Raw genomic sequence first — 13,898 nt, 5'->3', positions numbered from 1 at the left:
TTTGAATTGCAGCTAGGCTTTATAAACGCACATCATCAAACTTCCATAATGAGTTTTCTGGACAGCTGGAGTGTGGGGATTTTGAATAGCAAGACTGGGAAAGTTAATGGAAACAAAAATTGCTGGCAAAACTCAACAGGTCTGACAGCATCTGTAGAGAGGGAGACAGAGACAGAGACAGAGATAACGTTTCGAGTCCGTATGACTCTTCTTCAGATCTTGGAAAGTTAATTTTTGGTTCCATTGCATGAAGTTAGTAAAACCAATTTCAGTAAAAATTGCTTTCATATCCTTTGCAGTAGTACATGACTATCCTTGATGAAGGCTCAAAGGTGGGTCAACTGACTATGGGAGATAGAAACCAAGTGAATTTTCTGTGAACTGATATCAGAGCCGCAGGTATCCTCTTGTGCTCCAGGGAGATCTCCTGTGCTTCTGGTCTGTATATCAGGTATTGACTGGGTACGCTTGCTGAGCCAGGTAGAGCTACCCAGATTAAAACAATGACCTGCTTTCCAGGTGATGCTTTTGAGACAAAGGGAATTTTGCCTGGATGGTGTTCTCAGCACATGCTTCCTTGGTCGGGATGAAAACCATTGCACTTAATGTGTGCCACAGCCACAACAGCCTCTGTTTTTCGTACAGGCACCCTGAAGATCAGTTAAATGCTAAAAGGCAACATTAATATCCAGTAACTAAGCTATACAGACCAGGCAAGATCCCCAATTTGTGTGTGAACTGGTCTCTAAAGAAGGGCCTGCGCTGCAGTTGCTCCCTGGACTATCGAGTAGAAAAACAGGCATGGTTCCTGATCTCAATCATTCAGACTTGATCTCTGCTGGACATCCATATGTGTGGATTGAACAGGATTCACTCAAGTTCTGTCGAAGGGTCATGAGGACTCGAAACGTCAACTCTTTTCTTCTCCGCCGATGCTGCCAGACCTGCTGAGTTTTTCCAGGTAATTCTGTTTTTGTTTAGGATTCAGTTTGACTCAAAAACCTCTGAAGTTGAACATTTGACACCGTGGCTTATATGTGAATTATGACTAGTTGGGCAGGGTACCATAGAAGTGACTGGCGCCGAACTGAACTCAAGCAAGGAATCTTGTCTTCAGGAGAGGAAGCAATTGGAGAAAATTTACAGAGCAAAAGATTCAAACTGGTGCCTACACAGGTCAAGAGAAGTCCCAGGTGGCAACCAGTGCATTTGTTTTCCTTATCTGAGTTAGACCTATTTGCAGTTACTTTGTGATTATAAACAGCAGATTAAAGCCTTCTTGAAGGAAATGAGAAGTTCTCAGTGAGCTGGTGGAATGCTGAGAGAGCACATTCTTAAGTATAAAGGTCTTGGCGTGTTTATTCTCTGTTTCCTTGTTTAAAAAGGCAATAGTAACTTCCATCTGCCAATTAACTATTTTAAACTTAGATGTAAACTTAATTAGGGAAAGACTGGGCTTTCTTGCTGGAAAGTAAGAAAAAAAGAAAGCCTTGCATTTATATAGCACTTTTCACAACCACCAAACCTCTCGAAGCGCTTTACAGAAAATGAAGTACTTTTGAGATGCAGTCACTGTTGTAATGTAGAAAATGTAATTGGAAGTAAAAGAGATGGCAATAAACACAGAATGGACAGGAATACTTGTTTAGTATCTTTGCATATGACAAAATAACCCACAGTACTTTTTATTCAAAGAATAATTTTTTTCACTTTGCGTGGTAAATTGTTGTGTAGGCAGCAGCATTTTACAAGCAGTTACCAGTTGAATAATCTGTTTCTTATGTTAGTACAATGAACGTACAAAATTGACCGAGAGGGAAAAACTAGCCCTCCATTAAACCTGCCACACACCATGATGGCAAGAGCATCCTTTCAGACCCCGACACCCTTTCCCTTGGTAATCTGGGGGAGGCAAAAATGCAGAATAAATCCAGGGTCAATAAGGGGAGAAAAAAGTTCAAAGCATCTTTCTGACCCTCTCAGATGACCAAAACCATGGGCCAAGTGATATCTACAAAGGCACTTACTTTCTGTGTAATATAATCTCCAACCCAGTCAAGGACCAATCCATCTCCCTCTTGTAAACATACAGAGAGTCAGCACCCACCAAAACCAGCTGGCAGTGGCCCATTTGGTTTAAGAGGGATGGTGGTCACAATAGCAGAAAATCTCCCTGCTCCTTTAGTTGTGCAATATGATCTTTAACAATCAACTGAACTATTAGTTTTGGGCAGATGGGACCATGGTTTAATGTCCCAGCTGAAGAACAGTACCTCCAACAATACAGCATTCTCTCTCAATACTGCATTGGACTATAGACCTAGCTTAGCTACCTTCGTTCTGGCTTGAATTGAGTGGACAGAGTATAAGAGCAAGGAGTTTATGTTAACCTTGTATAAAACACTGGTTCTATCTCAACTGAAGTATTATATCCAGTTCTGGGCACCACACTTTAGGAAAGGTGTGAAGACATTAGAGAGAGTGTAGAGAGAAAAAATCATGAGAATGGCTCCAGGGATGGAGAACTTCAGTTACATAGATTGGAAAAGTTGGGACTATTTTTCATGGGGAAAGGAAGGTTGAGAGGAGATTTGATGGGGATATTCAAAATCATGAGGGGATTGGATAAAGTAGATAGGGAAAAACTGTTCCCACTGGTGGAAGGATTGAGAACAGGAAGATTAAGGTAATTGGCAAAAAAAAAACAACAGCGACACAAGGAAAGCTTTTTCATACAGCGAGTGATTAAGATTTGATATGCGCTGCTTGAGATTGGTGGAGGTAGGTTCAACTGAGGCATTCAAAATGGAATTGGATTATATTTGGAAAAGGAAGAATGTGCAGGGTCACGGAGAAGGTGGGGGAATGGCACTAGGTGCGTTACTCATTCGGAGAGTGGCACAAACCTTTTTCGGCTCCCAACTGAGAAAAGCTTTTGAGAAGCAACTGAGGAGAAAAAAGAGGGGGGAGATAAAACTGATAAGATCTATAATAGCAACATAAAGACAGCTTTGTTGCTATAAGATGTCTGTGAATTTGAATTACTATTTTTTCTCTGATTTTTGATATTTATGCCAGGACTATCCATAATTTCCCTGGATATTTATCATGAAGTTCCAGCCGAGCTGCTGTTCAGTCTCCTCAGGATTTGTAGTGTGGGTAGACAGTCAATTAAACACAGTGAATAAAGTGGAATTTGTTAAGGGATACTCACTTCCTCCCCTTCCCCAGCCTCGGTCTCCCTCCACCTTTGATTCCATGGAGCAGCAGCAGTGGAGAATGAGGAGCATTAACAACACTGGTGGCATCAAGATGAATTTCATAAAACATATTAGCTCCTTTAAACATATTCTCTCTTGTTGTGGCACTTCTATCTAGCACTGCCCCTAAAACCAATCCTAAGTTTCAGGTAACCAAACTTGGAGCAAGGCCATTTGGAGCAAGGTCAGTAGGGATAGGGAAAGCATTTGATATATCACATGGAATAGTTCTGGAATAGTGTGCCTTTTGGTGAGGAGTGGACCCACGGAACTCAGGTGTAGTAGACTGCCATTGACTGGCAATCAGACTAGCTCTTTGAAGGCGAAGAGCTGAAATTGTGCATGAGGAAGACAGAGTTTTATAGAGTTTTGTTACTCATTGTGATCACTGATGTCTGGTAGGGTTGCTGAGAAATTTAAGAGATCTGTCTTGGCTGTGTCTGCCATTTTATGTACAGTTTGTGATGTGCTTGACCACAGTTTGCAGTTAATTCATATTTATCTGATGCTAATTCTAGATGTTAGAGTATACGGTACATAGTGTTGACTGTTTGCTTTGCTGACTTTTGTAGAGTAAAGTTTCTTCTGTTTGTTTAAAATCATGGAATCTTGTGGCTTTATTCTCTTAATAAGTAACTGGGATTTCAAATTTTGTTCCAGTTACTGTACTTACCCAGATTGTAATGCAATTGAGGTGTAGTCTGGGATCGTAACAACATATACGTTGCAGAAGAGACTCTGGAAATGTTCAGCACTTCCCATACCTTGGAAGCCAGCTCTCTCAAAAGCCACCATTGGCAAGGAGGTCCAACACTGGGTCAACTGCACCAGCTCAGCCTTCTACAGGCTACAGCAGCAAGTGTTTGACAACAAAAACCTCCACAAGTCAAAGTCCTAGTGTACAGAGCAGTTGCCGTCACCACACTTCTGGTACTGAAGTGACTGTACAATCAACGACACATAAGAGCGCTAGAGAAATTCCATCAGCAATACCTCTGCCACATCCCTTGAGTTCAATGGGAGGACCGTTGAACAAACACCAGTGTCCTCCTTGTAGCCAGCTTCACAGACATTCAGGAAAAACTCACGCAAAATCAACTATTAATGGACTGAACCCTGGCTGGCCAAAAAGCGTCTTCCCCACCGCGCTCTTTTCTCTCAACTCTCAAATGGCCAAATCCCTGGGGAGGACATAGAAAATGCTTCAAAGACACTCTGAAGCTCACCTTGAAGCACGGCAGCTTTTGCATTAATGACTTGGGGGGGGGGGGGTGAGCCTGCCAACAGTCGTTCAAAATGGCAACAGCTTGTCCATCAAGCTGCATCATCACGCTTTGAGCCACAACGTCTTACTGATGAGGCAGCAAAGAAGGAAGCAAATCCTGCCCTCTGGATCCCACGACCTTGTGGGACATCCTGCCCTGTGTGCCCAAAAGGTCAGCAGGTCAAGGAACTCTTGATCCTGGCAGGAACTCTTAACCCTGAAAGGATATCATCCTCGAATGGAGGGGCAGCTGCCAGTGACGAACAGGATATCGGCCTTTCAGCTCAGTTGGTCCTTGCCAGTGTTTATGCTCCACACGTGCCTCCTATCACCCTCTTTATCTAGCCCTATTGCTTGCTGGTGACAATAAAAAGAGGAGACTGTACTCCTCCCCACAAGATGAAGTCAGAATGGTGTGTTTCGTGGTACCGGGATCAACGTAGCAGTAGTTCAGTAATCTAAATAGTGAGAATACCACCCCCCCCCACACACACACACACACACACACACACACAATCTTTGCTGATTTATATTTATTTAGGTTAAAGAAATAATCTTAACTGCGCTCTTTATGGGAAATTGCTGATTTGACAATAAGTCAAAAGAATTGAGAATGAAAGCGGGAGACAAATGTCTTTTCCTAATCTTGCAAAATGCAAGAAAGAAGCCAGCTTTGCTTTGGCGGGTATCTGTGAAGGCTGAAAGTACTCAGTGTGACGTGCTAAAATGCCTTGCGTGTCTTCCTGCCCTACTTTACCCTCACTTGACCAACAGGGGGGTAACACATCTCTGGACAACATGTGCACATAGCTGGCAAGCTGAAAATTCAGCCTGTTACTAACTTACTGATTTAGAAACAGGATAGATTGACAAGGGTTTCTTTCTTACATGGGTGTAATCTTTTTTGGCATTTAGAAGCTTTGTTTAAAAAGAATGTTTAAAACACTTGAAATGACTTGGTCCAAGAAATGTAAAACAGATTGGGATGTGTTGTTGAATCATTGTTCTGCCAGAGTTTAATTCTACAGTCTTCTCAGTAGTTATAGCACACTTTTTGCTCCAAAAGATTAGACATTCCTGCCTTAACTTAGCACTAATTGGCAGTCAGACATAGAAAAATCACTAGGGCGCCTGTCAAGGGAGATGAAAACCTTAATTCCACTTCTTAAATAAACTTAAGGCATTTTTCACTGCATTACAGAAAATGTGCCAGTAGTTTGAAACTTGCAACACACAATGCAGTCCCCAAAAAGTTAATTAAAAACTAAATAATTGCAAAATACTAATTTCAATCATAATGAAGACATGAACTAGTTTATTTTAGGTACAAGAGTCTGGAATTTTTTATGAGCAGTTTAAATGTTCACCTGATAACATAGTCAACTGTTACTTCTACCCTTTATAGAAGAGATAGAAAATAGTTGTTTAATAGTACAGAACAGAGTCTTGCTGAAGAAAGAGACATGCCATCTAAGCTTTTCATCTTGCACTCATCAGGACAAGTTCGCAAGAATACCAATAGTAAAACAAAAAACAATTTATACTGCATGAGAAGAGGGTGCTAATTGGTTGGCAAGCGGACTCTGCTAGGGGTGTTGCTATGGAGAATACACTAGGGGAAGTTAACTACCAAGCTTCTGTTCAAATTCAAACCAGGCAGGTCGAGTCTGATCAAGGTACTGGGATGAAGAATGAACCAGGGAATGGCTGTTCCCCCAAGCTTTTGTTTTTGTTCAGTTGAAAAAGGCACAATGCATGAACATGCTCATTCTGTCTGCTTTTGTATTCATTTTCACCCACTTACAAAACCAACTATCCCGTAAGCTTTCATAACCGACGATCAATTGGATTGCAAGGATATGACTTGTGATTGATACAAGAATTTGTTTCTAGAGGGATATATTTTGAAAGATAAAGAATAGATTGTTTCAGCTGGGGCATTTCACCAATGTAGGATATAACGGCGAAAGATATTAAAGGTGCACTTATTCATAGTATTAGGCAACATTCCAGGCCTTTAATTTATGGTTCCGCAAATTGAATTACAGATAGTGTCTCATCTGAAAATTGGACATTTTAATAAGCTCCCACGCACAAATTCTTATTAAATGAGTAAAATAACTTACCAACTTGTTCGTCTAGGTACTGCATTGGCATAGTGCCATACCGGACGAGTTGTCAGCTTCATGCACCGGTCTTTTCCCGCATTCTGAATGGTCTGAGCAACTCTTGAGACCATGTAGCCCAATCCACATGGAACCATTCAACTCTACTCAAACTGGCAAGATTTGAAATCCAGCATAGACTCTGTACCTGAGGTTGCTGGTTTTGAGACACTGTACCTTAATCAGATGAATATTTGAAGAGCAGAAACATGTACTGCTTATGGTTTGATGCTCGTTGATGTAGATCCAGCCCCTTGGAGTTAGGAATGGAGGCACCTTGATTGGCACCCCATCCACAAACACATACTCCCTCCACCACCGACGCACACTGGCAGTGGTGTGGACCATCTACAAGATGCACTGCAGAAACTCACCAAGCCTCCTTAATCAGCGCCTTCCAAACCCCACGACCACTACCATCTAAAAGGACAAGGACAGCAGACACATGGGAACACCACCATCCGGAAGTTCCCCTCCAAGCCACTCACTATCCTGAATCGGAAATATATTGCCATTCCCTCACTGTTGCTGTGTCAAACTCCTGGAAGTCCCTCCCTAACAGCACTGTGGGTGTACCTACACCAGATGGACCGTAACGGTTCAAGAAGGCAGCTCACCACCACATTCTCGTGGGCAATAAGGGATCGGCAATAAATGCTGGCCCAGCCAGCGACACCCACATCCCACGAGTGAATTAAAAAAAACCTGTCTCCCCCCCATTGCTTGCTTAATTGTAATTTTGGAACATGTTTACTGTTTCAATTCCAAAATTATCTGATGGCTTGCTGGCATCCTGTTTTTTAGGAAATGGAGGGAATAGGTCTTGCTTAGAAACGTAAACATAAAATAGTAAATAATCCTGAAATCTAAAGGATTTCCGTCTCAGGCCTCCAGATGTTATGTGGCAGCAGCACTATGATATGCTGATCAGTAACGATCACTGGCTGGCAGATGTTTGAGGCCATGGCAGATTCTGGGTTTGCGATCTCTCCTATGTCCATTAATCTTGTGGAAATCTTGGGACACATGGTTTGGAACCTATTCAAATATTTATCATAGCACTGGAAGATTCATCAGTCTTTTGAAAACAGCTGATGGTAGTTTTCCAATAAAATCAGTTGCGGTTATAATGGAACCTAGGATCCTGAGATTGGCCCTCCCCATCCCCCCACCCTGCTCCTTAAAGCTGTTGGACTCATCAGATGTGCTACTGCCACACGCTACTTGGTCTTTGTTTGATGGAGCTCGGAACTGTAAGATATTATTGGAGATGGATCACTGCGCTGGTTCTCTCTTTCTTCTAATATCCAGTGAGAGAAAGAAAAGGAATGCAATTAAGATCTGGGGTTACTTTAGCACAATAGGCATCTGAATGAAATGTTGAAGACCAGTGTTGGCTGAGGCTTAGTTGGTAACACTCCTGCCTCTAAATCAAAAAGTTCCCAATTCAAGCCCCACTCCAGGTCTTGAACACAAAGATCAAGGTTGATGCTCTAGTGCAGTACTGGGAGAGTGCAGCCCTGTCGGAAGTGCTTTCTTTTGGATGAGATGTTAAACCAAGCCCCTGTCTGTTCTCTGAGGTGGACATAAAAGATCCAATGGTAACACTCTGAACAAGAACAGGGTAGCCATCCATGGTAACTTGCCGAATACTTATCTCTTAATCAACATTACAAACAAGTTATCTGGTCAATACCACAATACTATCTGTGGGAGCTTGCTGTGCGCAAATTGGCTACCCTGTTTGCTACATTATAACATGACTACACTTCGAAAGGACTCGTTGGCTGTAAAGCACTCTGATTTGTCTGATGATTTTGAAAGCCACTATATAAATACCAGACCTTTTTTTCATTATCTTACAGCACAAGAGGTTGCCATTCAGCCCATTATGCCTGTGCCAATTCTTTGAAAGTCTTTTATGAGTGAAGTTTTTATTTCCCTCCCCTTTCCAGTAAAGACTCTACTTGACTAATGCCCAGTGTAACAAATTTGAAATTGGGAACTCAATGTATCTGTACAAGCATTGACTTGACTCATATCTCATTTCTCCATGATGTAGTGTTGGAGCATTCCTGAAAGTGGCTGTTGAGAAAGATGAGTTTTGGCTTGTGATTCAGTGACAAAACATTTGTGAAACATACTGATCTCATTGGTGGTCTTCTGTCCTGTAAGACGATGATTTGCGTCTTGGTGATCAACCAAGCATCACCAGGTGTCCCACTCTGGCATGGTCACCTGTGCTGGATTTGCTGCAGAAGAAGAAGAGTGGGGGCTGGGAAGGTGTAAGATTCACTGGCCCCTGTTTTCTCCAGGCCCTCTTCTTGACCAGCTGAGCTTTTACTTTCTACTCGCCTCTTCAAAGCCCTTTCAAACGGTCAGCCTCCAGAGGTCACAGCTGTCATCAGTCACCTCCCAGTGGTCACTGTCAATGTCCACCATCTTCATCTCTTTCCTGTTGGCGTCCTTCTAGTGAAAATATGGACATCTGGGTGGTCATGAGCTAGTGACTGGTTTTACCATACAGAAGGTTGCTGGGTATATAGTCATCATCCATCCAATGAACGTGGCTGTGCCAGCGTTGGCTTAGCATTGAGTTTATGCTGATGAAAATAGCACACTCCAGGACCCCTGAGTTAGGTGACCTTGTCCTGCTAAGAGAGGCCAAGGATATGTCTAAGACAGCGAAGGCGGAAACTGTTCAGCCTTCTCTTTTCTCCTGCCTAGCATGAGTTGTCCATGTCCCACCACTGTGGACGAGTGCGCTGGGGACGCAAGCTTGGAGCACTTGCAGTTTGGTTTTCAGTCAGGTCGCCACAGCCCCACACGCTATTACTCGGCAACGACATTACAGCTTCAGTTTTGCGAGGCCTGTGTCGATTTCAGCATCAAGTGACAGATTGTTGGTGATTGTGAAACCGAGACATGTGAAACCATAAAACATGGTGTGGCCGCCGATGTTGGAGCAATCAAAATCAGGGCTGTCCAAGAGGCAAGAATCACAGAAAGGCCGAGATCTCAGAGGATTGTGTGACTGGAAGAGTTTACAGAGGTGAGGGGGGAGGTCACAGAAGAATTTAAAAGCAAGGATTTTTAAAAGTACAGTGAAGAGAGAGCATAACACATCAGCCTTTTAGGGAAATTTAAAGAGGAGTACAAGATTATAAGTTAATGATTAGTTGGAAATTTCAGAGAGGAGGGCTGGAAGCAGTGATAACCTTTTAAGCTTAGAAAATGTGGAAATGAATTTAAATATTGAAGAGAAATACATTGCAGTTGGCATCAAAAGTAGTTTTGAGACACCATGTGCAAAATCCCTGTAACAAATATATTTTAGTTGTCATAATTATAGTACATATATTGATATATATTCCCCATTGTCTATTGTACTATGCGTAATCTGGGAGTTCTGATGTTGACATACAAAGTGTTCCATTCCACAGAAATATTTCATCTCACGTTAATCAGCAGGGGAAAAAAAAGGGAATGTTACAAATTCCAGTGTGGCACACACTGAGATCTTAGGCTGAGATCTTCTGGCCGGCAGCAATGCTGGGCACATTGCCACTGCTCGTGAAGATATTACCCACCCAGATTTATACTGCCCATTTCTCCGGGGATCTTCCGATCCCAGCCGAACAAGGAGTGGGTAGCACAGCATCTCCCATCGAAGTCCAGCCAGCAGGATAGAGTTGGGGGGAAAGGAGAGAACACGCCATATTTCTAGGGCACTAGCTGCCGGTTTCAGATAAGCTGTTGAAGGTCCGGTCTTTTAATGAATGAGCGTGGGTGAGAGAAAGAGCGGGCGAACGGGGTGAGGCGGGTAGGTAGGTGGATGAGGTGAGTAAACGAGTCGGGTGGATGGGTCAGATTGGGGTCGGGGGGTGGTTTGGTCAGGTCGGGGGGAGGGTAGTCAGGTGGCTGAAGGGATAGTCAGATCCAGCCAAGGTGGGTAGTCATGTCGGGTTGGAAGGATAGGGGGTGGGGGCGGGGGTGGGTGGGTGGGAGGAATAGTCAGGAGGTCAGCCAGGATCGGGGGGGGGTAGGGGGTGTGGTGATTGGGGGGATGGCCAGTTGCGGAGTTAGACCAGGCTTTAATGTCTAACATTTCCTGGGAAACTACCAAAGCAAATCCCGTGTATCTAGTCCAAGTCTCCGCCCTGAGCTCAGGGTCGGAGACATTCACATAGGGTCCCAGGCAGTAGGCAATCAGCCCATCAGAAATTTACACTTCCTGCCCAATTCCCATGTATGTCAGGATATCCGCAGGGTCCTAATGCACATCTCCCAAAAAGTCCCATCTCTGGTGATCTGGAGACTGGAAGATTTGGGCCATTATGTTTTAATTATAAAGGAAGTTTTGCTAACCCTTTAATTTAAATGATTGTCCCGTTGAGATGGCATGAAGGAAAAAAACTTTTTAAATTTGTTTCTCTTCCATATTCTCTTGTTTAAATTCCATTTTTAAAAAAATGGACAAATGGCTAGGCTGACAAAATGGCCACCGGTGACCACATGATGGTAGTTCTGGAAGTTTCTGGACAAAGGCTAACACATTAAACCCCTGGAATGGGTTTACACTCCTTGCATTTTGTAAACATTCCAGCCAAGTCATCACAAAGGATAGTAGACTGCGCCAGCCCGTTATGGAGAAAGGCAGAGCTTTTTGTGACTCCCCATCTCCAATGTTGTGCTAATGGTTCTACAGTTACCTGCTCAAAACACAATAGGTTTGAACAAGGGTCTCGTTAGCTGAATAGCTCAACCTGCAACCACCAGGTCACATGACCAAAAATTGAGCAGTTTGAATTGCTTTAATTAGACAGCTTTTGGGTTTTATCTTCAGCCTGCCGTTTCTTGTCTGACTGGCAGGTCACACACAAGCAAGCTCCGGCCAGGTTGGATAACCGGCTCCCATCTAACCTGACTCTGCTGGGAAGATGTTGCACTGTTGCCTGCAGAACTGATTCAGTCTCTGTGCTTCTGCCTCATCTTGGGACATCAACACCACCCAGAAAAGCAAACCTGATACCACCGGTCTCCAGCCAGCCAACCTCTGCGGGGAAAAGATTCCCTCATTGGACTTTGATCTGGACTCGTGTGAAAGCTTAACTCTTATTTTTATCATGGTCTTTGCCCTGAACCCCTTTCTTTCCTCTCTGTGTGTGTGTGTGTATGTGTGTGTGTGTGAGATGTACACTTAGACTTTCTAGGCTATTTTATGGGGCACAAGTAAGAATTTAATTCGAAAAAAACGAAACGCAATGGCCCGGATTTTCACTCCCAACACGAGGGTAGAGAGTCAGGAAATGTGCCGACTTGCCGAACCCAATGGCCAGAATTACATTCCAGGGAAGGGACTGCACGCTAGACTTGGGCCCACTGTTCCCGGAAACAATTCCGAGGCAACCACAGGATGGCCAAGTATGAATGATGGTCGAGGGGTGGGAGGGAGAGGGAGCTCTAGGATCGACTGGGAGAGGAAGAGGTGTCCGGGGGGTGGGGGGGTGGTGAGGTTAGAAGGGAGGGAATGAAGGCGTTGGGGGAAAGAGGACGTGGAGGAGGGGGTAACAGGGAGAGAATGGCAACTGGGAAAGTAGGTGTAAGGGGGGTGGGGGAGTGGGGGGAGGGGACAGGAGGGGAGGCCTTGCGGGGAGGGAGTGTGGGAAGATGAGGGGAGGGGATGTGGGGAGGGGAGTGGGGGGGGAGTGTAGGGAGGGGTGGGAGTTTGGGGGGAGGGGAGCGGAGGAGAGGGGACAGGATGAGAGGAGAGGGGAGGGAGTGCAGGGAGGGGAGGGGATGAGGGAAGGGCAGGGAGTGCGGGAAATGGAAGGGATGTGGGGAGAGGGGGAGGGGGTGCGGGGAAGGGAGTGCGGATGGGAGAGCATGCGAAAGGGAGGGGAGTGCGGAGGGAAGGGGGTGCGAGTGAGGGGAGGGAAGAATCTGCGGGAGAGGGCACGTGGGGGAGTGCAGAGGAGGAGAGGGGAGAGGAGGGAAGGGGAGAGGAGGGGAGGGCGTGCGAAGAAGGAGTCCAGGGAGGGGAGGGAGTGACGAGAAGGGAGGGGAGGGAGTCCAGGGGATAATGGGAATGACTGAGGGCAGTGTGAGGTGGTAGGGTGGGAGGGTGAGGGTTCAATGGTAGCGGTAGAAGGGATGGCAAGGGTGGTTGGTGGGTCTCGGAGGCAGACTCAGACCCTGGGGGTGGGAAGGAGGAGTTTGGGGAGGTGAGTGTGAGTGTGGATGGGGATGGGAGTTTCAGGAAGGAAGGGAACGTGCACGTTCACCTGGACATCCCTGAAGGAAAAGAGTTGGGGCTGATAGGTCACAGGGGGGAGGTGGAAGTTTGATGCCAGGGGGTTAACTGTGATAGGGGAAAGGAAATGGGTGGCTGGGGGAGGGGAAAAGACAGGGGAGCACACACAGAACTGAATCTAGACGATGCTGTCCAAATCGAAAGTGAAACGAGAGTCATGGTGGGAGAGATCAGGTGCTGCATGGGAGTGTAATCGTTGGGTGGGCGGAGATGGACAAACCCCAGCAGACAGCATTGAGAATGCTCAGGACATCCAAGTGACTATGATATGGGAAGGATCCACGTGCGTGGGAGGGTGCTTGCATAAGGCTCCGGAAGGCCCTACCACACATACAATTCTCCCTCCAGAATCACTCATTGGCCAGCTGCTCCCTCTGCGGTGACAGAGGGCGAGGCTGAGGGGTCACAGGCAAAGGGGACTCGGAGGTAGAGGACGGCCTGTGAGATTCCTGAGTGGATGACCCAGAGATGTCCAGCTGCCGCTACTCCTCCCTTCACGTACCTGAGGGCCCCTGCCTGACTCCTTGAGGGGAAGGAGCAGCTGGAGGGACATCGAGGTGCCCCGCCTCCCTCTCACATTGCCACTGTAGGAACTCACCCATGTCTCCCCTGATGGAGTGCAGGTCTGCACGCATCTCCGTGTTCTGCTGGACCAGGGTCTCCATGGAGACCTCCTTACAGGCACATGTGGGCACCACTTCATCAGAGAGCAGGCAGACACACTCCTCCAATTCATGTGCCACTCTTCCAACAGCTCTGTGTGATGTTCTCACGCCTTCTGCTGACTCTCCAGGATGAGTTGGAAGGCCAAATCTAGACGCTCGTCATCTGACTCAGACCTCACAAGATGCTTGATTCCCGGTAGTTGGCCGAGTGCCAGGGAGCTCACACAAACC

General features: G+C 45.6%; 1 protein-coding gene across 1 annotated transcript in view; it reads left to right on the top strand.

Moving 5' to 3' along the window:
• Window positions 1-13,898, top strand: part of blmh (bleomycin hydrolase) — a 103,321-nt gene that overhangs the window by 77,133 nt on the left and 12,290 nt on the right. The window lies entirely within an intron of this gene.

The sequence above is a fragment of the Carcharodon carcharias genome, chromosome 10 (genome assembly GCF_017639515.1).
Source record: "Carcharodon carcharias isolate sCarCar2 chromosome 10, sCarCar2.pri, whole genome shotgun sequence".
Classification (NCBI taxonomy): Eukaryota; Metazoa; Chordata; class Chondrichthyes; order Lamniformes; family Lamnidae; genus Carcharodon; species Carcharodon carcharias.
The sequence above is the reverse complement of the archived record's forward strand: the minus strand, read 5'-3'. Positions and strand labels throughout refer to the sequence as shown.